Here is a 14,724-nt window from a genome sequence, read left to right as displayed (position 1 = left end):
AGGAAAAAAAAAGAGAGGGAAGAGGAGATGTGGGACCACGAGGGATGAGTGAGCAGGCCCACTCTGCAAGGATGAGGAGGGCTGCCTGTGCTGCTCTGCAGAGATACAGCGGGCCCGTCTGTCTGCCCGGTGCTGACGCAGACTATAAAAACCCACCTGTGACTCTTTAAAAGAAAAAGGGAATACGAGGACTCCGTCTCCTAGTTCTTGAAATGTCCAGAGATATATCTGCCGCACAGCAACAGTTGCCACAGAGGAAAAAAAACAGGCAGCAACAACAGGTCTGACAAGCAAGTAGAAAATCAAAAACAACAGCTTTTTTCAAACTGGAAGCGAAATCAGGAACTGTGTTGCCCCTCACACATTTTTTACAATTCTTTCTCAGGCCCTGCAGAGCAGATTACGAGTAGTACTTTGTTGATTAAGCTCGTGTGACGTTGCTGTTTGCTCTTTGCTGAATTCTAAAGGAATATGAGTCATTCAGCGAGGTCCTGGGCACCATGGTGAGCCCCATTGTGCTTCCTCATAAGCAGGCTTATTGCAAGAATGAGAAAGCACACACATACACTGACCATACGGAGAGCAAGTTACTAAAGCCTCAGAGAACTCGCTGCCCTCTTGGAAAAAGGAAGTACAACATCCAGTCTTCACACACACACACACACACACACACACACACACACACACACACACACACACACACACACACACACACACACACACACACACACACACACACACACACACACACACACACACACACACACACACACACACACACACACACACACACACACACACACACACACACACACACACACACACACACACTGCAGCCAAGAAAGGCCTCCATGCTGGGGGAGACCCGTCCCATCGCTAATAGCTCCTGACAGAGGCAGAGGCATGAAAGGGCATGAGAAATCCTGGACATACACACTAGCCAGGAGGAGGTGAAGGTGATGACATATTGGGTGTCACAAAATTTCAGCAGAAGTGAATCCGATCTAGGAGCCAGAGAGGTAACTCGAGGGGCAAGATATCAGCTCTGCTAACGTCTTTATCTATATAACTGCCTTCAGACAGAAACTCCGGAAAATAGAAATATAAGATTAAGACATTTTCTAGAGTTTCATATACGAAGACCGCAGCAGGAGATTGTGCGGATTAGACGTGTTCGAGACAACAGGAAACTTTCAGGCGGGCAGTGGCTTGTGGGTAGAGCATGCAGGAGGCAGGGGGAAATCATGTGTTTTTGTTAACAGCACTGTCGGACCTTGTTTACACCTTCGTCTACGTCTCCTAGGTGTAGGGCACCTCATTTCCAGCCTGAGATATTACTGTTTAAACATGGCGGCCTCCGTAGAGAGGACCTGCTCCCGATGTAAATATAAAAGGGGCCATTCTAGGGTAAAGAAAAACAATTTAGATGAAACACACCAGTGAGAACATAGGATTAATTTATATTCAGTTTCTGCCAATAGATTCCTTTCAACTAAATCTTACTCACTGGACCTTTAAAGGAAAATGTCCAGACTTGAGTGCATGTCTGCAAGCAGCTTATGAGCTGAAACAGTGGAGCTAATTTCATAATATTTGCCCGTTTCACAACAAGGACGTGGTGGATTAGGGTCACTGGATCAGGGTTTCCAGTGTTTGTAAGTCATACCTTACATAATCAAATTTTTCCTGCCAGCACATCCATGCAAGTGAAAACAAGACCTTGTGTGCAAATAACTTAAGACCCAGGTCGGGTTTTCATTGGTAAATAGAGGAGGAGCTACAAGGGCTGCAGCAGTATGTAAAGTATAAATACAATGGAGGTGAAAAAGGCGTTTTCTGAAAAGTCAAGAGGGCAAAACAACTTCCAAGCGAGAAAAATAAATGTCCTGGCTGTTGTGAAAATACTTGAAAAGTTCATTTAAAACATAAAAGTGTCCTTGACCCTTCTCCTCTTACTAGAATTGTGAAAACTTTACATTCTAAAGAGCTGACTTTTGTGATGTGCAATCTGGGTCACACTCCTAATAAAAGCTACTGTACTTGAGCATAGTTCCTTGGGTGTGTGTAAGGCTGTGTGACTGCATGCCTCTGTGTAGGTATGTGTGTGTGTGTGTGTGTGTGTGTGTGTGTGTGTGTGTGTGTGTGTGTGTGTGTGTGTGTGTGTGTGTGTGTGTGTGTGTGTGTGTGTGTGTTCTGCAGTGTAAGCACATGCTGTCCTCCATCTGCTCTTAGATAGAGACCGTTTCCTTTCCTGTGCGGCCAGCCAACCAGCCTTCCTGTGCCGCTCGGCTCCGGAGGGGAAATGGGAGCAAGACTCGCAACACACTCCTGACAAAACCCTGGATAAGATATACGCTCTACACGCAGACACGGACGTGGCAAAGACAGGCAGAGATTTCGGTCGCACACATATTTCAGCACAAACACTCACGCAAGCGGCTCCTCCGTCTACTGTACGCTGCCTTTGTCCTCGCTTTATCGTGATCGCGAACCTCCGCAAGTCATTAAACAGCTCGGTGGGGACTCAAATATTTGAATTGCACAACAATGAAGGTGGTTGTTAAATGGAGGAAGTCAAGAAAAGGGTGTTGAGGGGCTTTTGCAGCTGTTAAACCACTAAATATGACTTGAAATTGCTATTAGCCACTGAGCATGGGTTGTAATAACAGGAAAATTGTGCTCACTCCTTGATTTTTTTAGTTTGGATTTACTTCCACTTGTCTGCTTTTGTTAATAAGCTGCTTTCAGTCACGCACTGATATCTGGAGAATCTCCTGACCTTCTCCTGAGGGGCTGTAAGTGACAGGCTCCGGGCTTTGTCCTGAGTTTCTCCAGTCAGCCGCTGGGTTAAACCTCAGATCGTGTCCGAGTGAGCTCATGTGAGAACCCAGTAGGAAGCTAGTCGTTAGTCGTAATTATTTTGGTCAATTCAAATGTCACAAAATCCTTTTTTGGAGTAAAAACCTCTGTAATGTTAACAAAAGTATCAGGGGAATGGCCACTGCACATAGGTCTTTAGATGAGGCTAGAGAGAGAAAATGCAAATGCTTTCTTTTTATAGGGCACGACAATAAGATTACACCAACTAATCAACACAAGGTCTCTCAGGATCCAAATATCAGCACAAACTAAAGCACCGACTCCAAATCACACCCACACACAAACCATTTCATATTCCAAACATTACCTCTAGTTTGAATAAGCTGCAGCATACACAGTCCAATTAATGTTGTTTTCACTACTCTGCCCTTGGTTGTGCAGTTTTCGGTTCTTACTCCCAACGGTTACCTTTTTACACCATAGATACACTTCCTGTTTCTCAGTTCTCTCCACCAGGTGACCGAGACGGCAAACTGGGGCAAAACATCAACAGATTGAGGAAGTGAATTCCTGCAGAAAATGTGCTGGGATGTAGAGATATAAAGGTTCATCAATGTGCAAAGAAACAAGAAAAGTTGTCTCCACCTGAAGAGCCCATGAGACTAGCTGAACACAGTGAATAGATTCCTGCTGTGTTATGTATGCAGGCCGCAGTGTGTTGTATTACCTGGATGAGCGTTGATTCAATGTTTGCTGATTCTCAGATCCATAACAGCCGGTCACATGGTGCTGACCGAGTCCAGCGGTCACATCGTGGTCATCGTCTTCGGTGAGAGGTTTGGACCGAGGGCGGAGGAGGACGAGTTCTGCCTCTGAGCCCAGGGAGGAGAGACGGTCCCTGGGATCCGGGCGGCAGTGAATTATGGGCCTTCGCTTCCAGCGGCTCAGCAGTCTGCCTGAAGTAGCGCAGAGCGGTGCTGCGAGTCTCGAGGGACGCTGCTCACCACCTTTAGCTTTAAAGAGAGTGAGAAAGACAGACGGCATGTTAGATGATTAATAACACGGCAAAGGAGAAGAGATGCACAGGGAGGGGAAGCGGGAGGAAGAGTAAGGTGTGATATAGGAACTATAGAATAAGAAAGGCAAGTGAAGCAGAATATACAGGGTTTACTCTTCATACATGAGGAGGCTGTTTAGCTTTGAGGGAAATTCAGAAAGTCTTCTTCAGTGTCGGGATGGTGGAGATGGGACAAAGTCTGAGAAGGTGCCCAAGGGTGTAATGCAGATGGTCGCAAAATGTGACAATGGTGAAGAAAAATACTTTTAAATTAGTTGAGCAGTTCAGTGGGTTTATTGGGGGGGGGGGGGCTGGGACATTTTATAGAGCGCCTGCAATGCAAATTAGTCCTCCACATCCAGCAGCCACTAAATCAGAGTATAAGCCACTTTGCATCCAGGATAACCTCATTTACCAACTAAAATATTTAGTTTCCCCTGATTTCTAAAGAAAAGATATATCTACATCTGCTCAGATTCACTGCAGATTTTTTTGAATATCAAACCTATTTTTCTCACATTTCGAACATATTCATTTTGATCCCTGCAAAATGTAGGTCTGTTTACATGAGGAAAAACGGGTGCATGCTGTGCTTAAGCTGTAGTAGAGATTGCAGGTTGGTGCCATCTAATATATAATCCCTGCTATTACCCAGGGGAGGCCTGAAAGGCGGGTGTAGGGGGGAGGAGGGAGGCGGGTGAGAAGGAGCACAATTTATCTACCTGGGAAGGCTGAGCAGCACAAAGAGTCTGGAAACCTCATCTGGAAAACCCTCGTACGTGCAGTTTCTACCTTTCACTAAAGGATTCTGGGGGAAAACGCTCACAAGCAAGTCGATCTGACACCGTGTCCAAACCCCGAAATTTACAAGTCTCACAAGTCGTCTCCTCTCTGCTCTTACTACATTGACATTTTAAGAGGTGCAAGGTTTTTCGCCTGACAGCAGCAGGAAAAGCATGCCGACCGGTTGCTATGGCGACACTCGTCTAGTCGAGCAGAGGGAAAGGTGGGGAGGGGGCCTAACCCTCCTTATTTCTCTTTCCCTTGGCTGCAGCGATGAATGAATGGACACATCCTCCATGGAGCCCTGCCCGTCCCTCTCCCACTGGCGCTTAGTGAAAACAGGCAGTCAGCGTTTGCTCTGTGACATCCCAGAAAATGAGGCGTCATGCTTGAGGATTTCTATGACACTCAAAATAACGGCATGAGAGTCAGAGTCCGTGCTCAGAAAGCAGGATAAAGTGGAATGAAGATGGATACTATAAATATATAAAAAAAAGATAATGTTGTTTAACGTGCAAACAGTTTCAGATCTAATTTCCTGGAAAGCACTGCGAGGGAGCTCACATACGGTATCATCTCAACTTCATAAATAATAGAAGGTCTGACAGTGTGGAATCAGATCAAGCAAACTATTGAATAATAGAAGAACCTTTCTGTAATGCAATCGAAGGCAGAGCATCCCGCCCGGAGAACATCAAAAGAAGGCACAGGGACAAATCAAAGCTGATAAATGCGGAATCCAATTTGTGTGTGTATAATCTAGTTCTGTGGGGAACGAGCTGCCGTCCCTTCACAGGGTCACCACACACGTAACCTCTCACAGCACTGGACCGGGCCGTGCAGCCAACTGCTGCTATGGTGACAGATCCACCAAGCCAGCGAACTGCAGACTTTGAAAAGGTTTGAAAAGATGGATGTGGGAGGTAAGAACATTTTTTACAGGCTTTTACTTGTCGAACAAGCGGATACTTGTTGAGATCATTATTTTAAGAGAAAACACATAACTCCTTGTACTGTCCATTGCTGCAGCTCCTCTTTTATGCCATTGTCTGAAGCACTTGGTTTTTAGCCTCTGTCTCTTTAAAAACAACACAAAATGATATTACTCACCACAGCTACAATCAAACCTAACAGCGATATACCACACATAGACACACACACATACACACACACACTCACATACACACAGAAGAGGCAAATCATCTCTGGCAAAGCGTCTGCTCCCTGTGCGCTGGCAGGCCAGAAGCTGCATCTGTGTGATTGTGTCTATGTTGCAACTTGGTAGAAGTTATGTTGCATCTGTGCAGCCTCTCAGTTCCTCAACCGAAGGTCTGATGAACTGTCCTCGTACAACATGTGGACTTTTGCAGGTGAAATAGTCCAAAAAACAAACAGAACACGCTTGCTCCAAAACTCCCACACAGCTGTTATATCCCTGACAAGCCCCAAACCTCAGCTGGAAACACATAGTACCAAGGTGACAAATACCGGCTCAAAGACAGATGAGGACCTCACTCATATGCATACACACACACACACACACACACACACACAAACACGCACACTTGGCTATTTGACTCGTTCACCTTTCCAGGGTTGTGGTCAGTCAGATTACAGCATCATACTGAGATCTCCAAGTGCAGCGACACAAATCCATTTAAAGAGATAAGCTTTGAGGGCAATTGCAACTGTACGTACACACACACACACACGCACACACACACACACACACACATACACACAGTCAGGGAGAGAGATGTTGCTTCAGCCACTGAGTTGCTATCAAGCCCTGACATCTGGACTACACTGTGTACACAGATGTCCTCTCTGACCTGCCAGTGTGTGTCACTTCCAACAACACAATGCCTCCATAAAGAAGTTTTCTGCATCTCTCCAGGGGGTTACAAGATCAGATTGATCATCTAAAATGACTTTTAATGATTAATTAAAAGCAAAGATAAATAAAGTTGTCAAAACTGGCTGATTTCACATTGCCATGCTCTGATAAAAATGCTGATTTGTAGAATTTGTGATAAAGGGGCTGCATTCAAATCAATATTCTTCTGTATTCACAAGCTGATGAGAGATACCGACTCAAAGGAAATGTGAGAGCATGACTATTTTCTAAATGCTGCGTGACGGAAAATAATAGAACACACAGCATTAATCTTGCCTTCTACTTGTCAGTGTTTGGGTCTTGGACCAAACTAAAAGGTCTAAGTACTTCGTCGACACATGGTTTCTGTCATTTTAGATATAACACAGTTTTTTCCAGTAGGTTTGGTTAAATTGAGTTATTTGATGCTTTAAAAACAGGGTGAAGCACCATGATTGACAGCTGAGACTGACTTGTGATTGGCCATGTGTGTGTATCGGCGGGACTCTGGCTCCACATGCGCATGATAACATCGCTCATCTCTGGGATATTTTGGTTTAATTTAGCAGAGGGCGGAAGTGGAGACACACGTCGTCCATCTTCATATACATTCTATGCTGTGGTCTATGGTGCTTACAGGCAAACCCTGAAATTGACAGAAACCAGCCCCTCTATAAAAACGGCAGCTGCTCAAATTAGAATGGATAGAAATGCTAGGACACAAGCGCATGCAGGTGTACTTTATGATTTTATGATCAGATGTGAAAGGAGCCGCGTCCCTGAGGAGCCGAGCGCACACTGTGAGCTTAATGTTCCAGAGCGAGAGGACAGCCGGCAACAAGGAGTGTGATTTTGTTTATTTGAGACTCCCTCGCCTGTACGCCTCACTTCCAAACACACCGGTGTATCTTGGTATCCACGACTGAGTGACTGGCCCTTAGCCAAAGCAAGCAGGATGTGAATGTGATAATATCACACAGCAGCTCGTCTAAACTTGGCAATCGCTGTGATAATCAAATATCAGGAAATTTCCTGAAGGGCCCAGGCAGGACTGGATCATTTATAGACTGTGACTGTGACGGACTACATCAATAGAGCTGTTTATTTAGTTTGCAGCTTAATGAGAAGGCTGATTAAATACTCACCTGAGGCTCTGTCGGATCAATAACTAATAGAGTGAGGGAATAAGCCTCTGCAATGAAAGAAATGTCCTAAATCCAACAATGATGAAAAATCGCTGCTCAGACCAGGTGAAAATCTTCATGATGGTAAGACTACTGCTAATTTAACATGTTTGAACACTAACATGCTAAACCAAGAAGATGAACTAGGAATGTATCAATGCACCGTATGCAGTACATACATTTTGATTATTTCTATGTTACTTAGTTGTCTTATATGTTCTTGTAATGTTAACCCTTTTGTGTTGAAGCCTGTGGTGAGAGTTTAAAGATGTTTATAGCCTAATGTAGCTGAGAGAGAAATGTAATTTAAAGGAGACATACTCATTCAGGTAATTTGGGTTATAGCTTAAAGAAGGTTTACATGCTCTGATATTTAGAAAACACATTTTCTCAACTGTCCATTGCTGCATCTTTTAGCTCCTGTCTCTTTAAGACTTCCCCTTCTCATGTAGCCCAGTCTGCTCTGATTGGCCAACTCTGCTCTGATTGGCCAACTACTTCTAGCGTGTGTGGTAAATGTCGGCCTCTGCTCTCAGATTAACTGGGTTTGGAAGCAGACGGCCCAGACAAGCCGCTATCTGTGCGTTACGCAAATTTTTGGAATCACGATGTCACGTGACATCACAATTTGGAAGTATCGGCCGGACTGACGAGGTGTTCCAGGAAATACAGGAGCAAAGTGAAGGAGAAAAGCTCCCTTCATTTTGGGCTATTTAACTTTGTAGGCCTTTTACATACACAAAAAAATCGATAGAACACTATAGGAGAAGGAAAAACTGAAAAAGCATCATATGTCTCCTTAAATCAATAATGTGGTGGCAGTGTGTGGGAGTCCCCTCCTGTTTTCCATCGTCCTATGGAACATGAAGTCGCCTGTATACTGCTTCAGTCGAACAATAATAGCGAAGATGATCAGTCTGGATAGCTCATCAAACCACTTCTAAGTCCCAGCCCCATGATTTACAGCTGGCCAGGGGCCTTACAAAAATCCCCGGTTCCTTATGACAGCAGCGTGTAAAAACAGACGTTATTCAGCCTTCAATCCACAAAATCCCACATACATCCCCTCTGTGCTGGTTTCTCTCTTCCCTTCCTCCTCTCACATCCTCTCCCAGAGCTTATTCTCCCAGTTCAGACAGAATGGGGTTAGGATTAAACAAGTCCCGAGCCGAGGATTCCCCTGCAACACTTAAACTCCATGAAACCCCACCTGGTAAATATTCATGATGGTGAAATAGTGGCATTCCAGGACAAGTGTTGAGAAACAAACATCTCCTCCTCGCGTTGGCAGGTACGAACTCTTCTCTAATACATACACAAAGAAACAAACCCACACGCAGAGACTGACACTAATGGCCACGTAAGAAACATGTACACCCACACAAAAGGGAAAAAAAGAAAAAGCCCAGTGGATTTCTTTAGCGATGTGTGTGTATATCTGGCTCCAGCCCAAGGCTACTTGTCTTGTCTGTCTGCACAACCTTGTCTGGGAATGGAGAAGTTTCACTCTTAACAAAGAGTGAGCCGTAAACGCCTCAGATTCGGTCTTTCCAAAAAGTGGAAGCCAGAGTGAGGAATCAAAACACAAACTGAGCTGTGGTGTGTCACGGTGCTTTTTCACAGAAATGGCCGGATTTATCTGCTCCGGATCACTGCTACAGAAAAGGTCAGGCTGGCTCTTGGCTGATTAACAAATATCAAACCCCCCAAAAATGTAACACTTCAAGAGGCCGCACTTAAAACTTCTACCCCGCTGTCTCTCCTCTACACATAAACCTAACACCTTCTGGCTACTGGTCAGGAAGACTGCTCGCAGATGACTCAGAAACACTCGCTGTCCAAAAGCAGGAAGAGAAACAGTTTGCATCATATCCTGTGTGTGAGCTGCGGGTTCACAGCCAAACATGAGGGGAATAAAATTAGCTGGACTGTGAGAACTAGAAAGAGATATAGAGCGCAGGGGCCACTCTCGCCCCCGACACATAAAAAATAATAGACAAAAGGATACAGGAGAGCGGGAGCCATAAATTCAGCTGCTCCTGAGGCACCGTCTCACTGTCGCTTGTGAAGACTGCCTGGACTAACACACATGCTGCGGTTTGCTCAGCGTTGGCTCAGTTGTGTTGCACATTAAGCCAGATTAGAAAAAGGAAATGGCGCACCGATAAACTGCATATGTGCTATGACCTAGAATATTTATTGTGGGTGTGTCTCTTACTTGTAATCCAAGTATTAGCTGTTTCTAAAATTGCTTGTTCTGTAATAAACAGTGAGAAATAGCAGAGCACAGCTGACACAGTGGCTTTTACTCTTTCATTCTAACAAGTGTGTGCTCACAATTAAAAGTCTTGTATTGGATCATCCTTTTTTATTTTTTGATGTATCTACAGTATGACTTCTTTTGCATTTATCAGCCTTATTTCCTACAAACAATAGCCTTATAAAATCTATATAATAAATGCCACAAAACATTGTTTCTAATTGCATGAATCCAGAATGTATAATTTTTGTTACAGAATCTGAATTCAATGTCGTCATTATCTGTCCTTTACGTGTTGTTTTGAATTCACTGCTGATTTAAAAAAGGGATGAATTAGTCCACATACATTGCTGATACGAAATTATCATATCTTCTGAACAGCATGAACAGCAATTACAGGTGTAGCCGCAAAAAAACTGTGACAAATACATTTCACGTTGACACGGCTAACTTGCTGCATACACACAGTGCACATCGAGCAGTATTAGCATTCAACAAATGTCGTGCTTGTGTGTTCAACATTCGCCCTCTCTTTAGATTCCGCTCTCACCGTCTCCTGAGGGAAATATGTGGCTCTTCGGCTGTTAAATGTTCCACTATGGCCACCAGCAATAACTTTATCTCCGCTGGTTGAGGCTGGGCAGGTGGTTTATCACAGCGGGTTTTTTCTTTTGAATGGAAGAAAACAGTTGCGACCGAAAATGATGAGAATTTAAAGAGATCAAAAGAGGGAAGTTGCAGGCTGGATAGTGAAATGTTAAAGATATGTCGCCACAAGTGTAGTGTAAGGGGTAGGTGGCCTCAAAGAGACAGGAGCTAAATCCAAGCGTTTCAGACAGAGGCTGAACAGAGGAGCTGCAGCGATGATCAGCATGAGGAGAGCGATGCATCTGAATATCAGACCATTTAAACCTTTTCAAGTAATAACCCAAAGTAAACCTGTGAACATGAATATGAGCAAAACATGTCTCCTTTGCCATCAATTCCCTTTTGGATATTGATAGCTCCAATATGTCCTACTGCAGCTGTAATCCTTTAAATTAATCTTGGAGTTATCACAGTCACTGAAGTGTGATCTCAAGACCGCAGCGCCCAAATACTCCCTTGAAGAAAAAATGCCCGGGCTGATCTACAGGCAGGGCTGTCCACATAACGTAAATACTGCAATCTCATCATCAGACAGAGGGGAACTGAAGCTCCACACCCTGCCCTCCTTCCAGGAAACAGTCATGTAAATAATCTGTAAATACTGTAAATAAAAATACTGCAGGAGCGACTGACGTGTAACGTGAAACAAACCGAAAGCCGCAGCTTGGAGGGCAAAGGGATCAGATTTGAAGGCCTGGTGGCTGATGCACTGACCGCATTTTCGATATTTCCCAAAAAGGTGAGTTGAGATGGAATTTCATCTCCTGCCGCAGACGAACGAGGTAGAGAGAATAGAGTCTGGTTCTCCCGGGGAAAGCATTACTGTCTGCCACATTTCAAACAATGTCAAAGACGGGATTTCTCCATGGATCGCTAGTTATCCAGGGGCTGCGATTACAGACGCAAATACCATGGTGTGTTGTTTCAATCTATTTCCTCGCAGTGTTAGAGAGAGCCTGAGGGAAATCACTACTCCAACAGCTGAGAAAGAGGCCATGCTGTTGCACTCCATCTTGAACAGGTAACAGGAAATTGGCCATTCAGCACATCATCTACAGTAGCTGCTCCAGTCAGCCAATGGACTGATGGATTGCACATCACACTCGAACCGCGACACCATTGATTTTTCCTCTTACACAACCCAAGACTGCTGATTCAAGATAATGTCACGTTTTTTTTTTTAAGGCCTCACTGTGATGTTGTGGAGGTACATGTAGCCCATGAAGCAGATATATGAGATCAGGCAGCATTGATAGGAAGGATGTATTTCCAGGGCATTGATTAATTTGTCTGGTCTTGCACATTATTCATAGTTTATCAATAAATGTGTCTATTTCTTTGGGTAGTATTTGGCTTTTAAATAGATTATCAAGAAGAACTCCAACCTCTGCCCATTGTCTTGTAATAAACATATCCAGAACTGCCATTTAATGACATTTCCCAGTATTTACCACATCACAGGTTCATCATGAAAATATAAACTTTGATTCTGTTATTAGCCTCCACTGATCCAAAATGTCAGTGCTCTTCCTACTCTTGTCTGTAAATCTTGTCTGGAGCCACAGTGAATACCACAGTACTCAGTTCAAGTGATATTCTGTAACCATCCATCTTTTACCTGTCAACAGAAGTGTCCCAAATGGACATCGAGCTCACACCAAGTCAGATAAACTCACACCTTTCTCTCATCTGTAATCTCTCAATCATTTGAAAATGCTGACTTGGTACAGATGGGGAAACATGATGCATCTGTTCACACAGTGTGGTGCGGTGTGGGGGGTAGACTTAAAATAAACACCCGAGTGTGGTTTGTGCAATTTATTAGAACGAGAAGTGAGAAGAAGTTGTGTAATTAATGACATAACAGAAAGATTGAGAGAGGAGACGAAAAGTGCATTCTTCATTCCAATGGGTGTGCTGCACTTAGTTTGAGGCAAACTGTATACAAATGAAATGAATAAAACAGTTTTCAAGTTTTAAACGGGGATGTATTTTTTCATTTACCTCTCATTACATTCTGAATATCTTCTTTTGAAAAAGTCATTTGAGTATTTCGCCAGAATATCTCATTTATTTTTTCTACAATGTATCCAATCAACTTTGATTGTTGCTTTTCACTGACTTTAATTTGATCGGCATTTCAGTGAAAGCTGTTTAACTAGCAGCCTTTATTAATTTATCTATTTTATTCTTTATTTGATGGTAGCAGTGCACATACAGAAAGAAAACAAGGACAAAAAGGTATAAATGCACCATCCATCCATGTCTTTATCTGTAGCGCTGATCCTGTGAGGGTGGCAGGGGAACTGGAGCCCATCCCAACTGACACTGGTGAGAGGTGCGGTACACCCGAGGCAAGTTGCCAGCGTATCTCACGACCAACTTAAGAAAAAAGCCAACCACTCACACAGACGCACAATTTAAAGTCTCCAATAAAATAGCCTTTGGATGGTGGGAGGAAACCAAAGTACCTGGAGAAAACCTATATAGACATGGGGAGGACACGCAAACGCCACATAGAAAAGCCCCAAAGGAAACAGGATTTGAAGCCGTCTTGCTGCCAGGCGCCAGTGGTAACCACCACACCACCGGGCTGCCTCTGATGTGACCGTGTTTGAAGCAATTAAAGCTTTTACCAGCCACAAGAAAACAAATTCTTCGTGCTCATTGAGATCTCTCTGCACAGAAACAAACAAAATAATTTGTTGTAAACCAAGCAAGACTTCCTGATCCCTTTCCTAACAATGTCTGTGACTGTCAGTGTTTTCACTTTCAGTCGGCCCAGCTTCCATGGAGTCCCATCCAGCTAGTATCAGTCTTGGCCTTCACCTCAAGGGATGAAAGATTGGAGGCGTCGTCAGAGAATCGTGCTACCTGTCACTGGGACTGCTGGTGTGGATCACTGGGTGGAGCCGAAACAAAAGGCCCACGTGTACAGCTCTGAGCAGCGGAGATAAGAAGATGTAGGAGGGGGTTTTGATGGAGAGGGGGGGTTACTGATCATTGTGCCAAGCTAGCAGCTGTGTGATGGATTTCACACACACATCTTGTCGTCCATCTCTGCATCCCTTTGTGTCAAACAAAGGGCGAGAGAGCCCCCCCGAGTGCACACAGTAGAGGACCACCATTCATGTAATTTGCCCTCGCTCCACATCGTGCATGGGTGAGCAGGCGCACCCCCCATGGACCTTCGAAATGCTCGGTGCAGACATGCAATTATAGTGTGTCACACACACTGGTCTCAGGCCAGAGTATTTTCAGGGATTATGCATTCGAGAAAGAGAAAAACAAACAGTTTCCATTTGCCATCAGGGAAGTTGGAGTCAGAGTGAATCAATGCATTTATTTGACAAATCCATCAACATGACAGCCCTGAATTGTCTAAACTGGTATCAGTCATGTGCAGCATCTTGGCATCTGTGGCTACGCGGCACAGTATATTGCATCCTCTCGTGACATTAGCCGTAAGCAGCCGCCTTCATTCTTGGAACCAGAGACATTGCACAAGCAGGCAACAACAGGAGATGCCATGTCAACCCCTCCAGAGGGTCAGAAATGTGCGGATTAGGCTGTCATTAATACTGAATCTGGATTATAGCAATCCTGAGGCGGCTCTACGGCGACAGATTACTTGTGTCCCAGCCACGGCCACATAAGACAATGGCACTTTTTGTTCCCCGAGAACTGACAGTACCGCTCAGTAACAAAGGAGGACTCATTTCTAACAGGGTCAGGAGTGATTAGACGAGCAGTGGCGCTGGCGGCCCAAAGAGGGGCCCCGAGGTCCCCCAGAATCCCCCAGAATCCTCCAGGTTCAGACTGGATTTGTCAGATTACAACCCCGCCAACTCTTACTAGCCTATTAGTGTAGTTAGCTGGTGTGAAATGGGTAAAAATGGCAGTAAAGTCTATCGTCTAACTTTTGAAGATGTTTCATCATAATGTGACGTTGAGTAAAAAACAGTCTCACTATTAACGACATGTATATTTACAGGCAGCAATTAGCACTGATAAAAAAAGGGAGCCTAACTGTCTAGACATCTTCACATAGCTGGTGACGGCAGCCGATTCATGGCTGTTGTGAGCAGTGTTGCGT

The 14,724-nt window shown here is 44.3% G+C and overlaps 1 protein-coding gene across 1 annotated transcript in view; it reads right to left on the bottom strand.

Annotated features, from left to right (window-relative positions):
* ptprea (protein tyrosine phosphatase receptor type Ea) overlaps positions 1-14,724 on the bottom strand; it is a 48,066-nt gene that overhangs the window by 19,416 nt on the left and 13,926 nt on the right. The window contains exon 2 of the mRNA XM_061094700.1: positions 3,548-3,833. The gene's annotated coding sequence lies outside the window, so the exon portion shown is untranslated. The remainder of the gene's footprint in view (positions 1-3,547; positions 3,834-14,724) is intronic.

The sequence above is a fragment of the Limanda limanda genome, chromosome 21, assembly GCF_963576545.1.
Source record: "Limanda limanda chromosome 21, fLimLim1.1, whole genome shotgun sequence".
Classification (NCBI taxonomy): Eukaryota; Metazoa; Chordata; class Actinopteri; order Pleuronectiformes; family Pleuronectidae; genus Limanda; species Limanda limanda.
This window is presented reverse-complemented; position numbering and strand designations above follow the sequence as displayed.